This window comes from Octopus bimaculoides, chromosome 20 (assembly GCF_046866305.1).
Source record: "Octopus bimaculoides isolate indiv1 chromosome 20, ASM4686630v1, whole genome shotgun sequence".
Classification (NCBI taxonomy): Eukaryota; Metazoa; Mollusca; class Cephalopoda; order Octopoda; family Octopodidae; genus Octopus; species Octopus bimaculoides.
Window position 1 is genome coordinate 43,232,206 of NC_142947.1, and position 588 is coordinate 43,232,793.

Here is a 588-nt window from a genome sequence, read left to right on the forward strand (position 1 = left end):
GCAACGATCTCGCTCGAAAATCCTACAGGAGCCAGTCAGGCGGTACTGGCAACGGCCACGCTCAAAATGGTGCATCTCATGTGCCACCCGCACAAGAACCAGTCCAGGGGCACTGGCAACGATCTTACTTGGCTTGCCGGGTCTTCTCATGCACAGCCCATTTCCAAAGGTCTCGGTCCGTAGTCATCGCCTCGGTGAGGCCCAATGTACGAAGGTCTTGCCTCACCACCTCAGCCCAGGTCTTCCTGGGCCTACCTCTTCCACGGGTTCCCTCAACTGTTAGGGTGTGGCACTTTTTCACGCAGCTATCCTCCTCCATTCTCACCACATGTCCATACCAGCGCAATCGTCTCTCTTGCACGCCACAACTGATGCTTCTAATGTTCAGCTTTTCTCTCAAGATACTTACACTCTGACGGGTATTCACATTGACATTACACATCCAACGGAGCATACTGGCTTCATTCCTTGCGAGCTTACGTATGTCCTCAGCAGTTACAGCCCATGTTTCACTGCCATGTAGCATGGTTGTTTGTACGCATGCGTCATACAGTCTGCCTTTTACTCTGAGTGAGAGTCCCTTTGTCG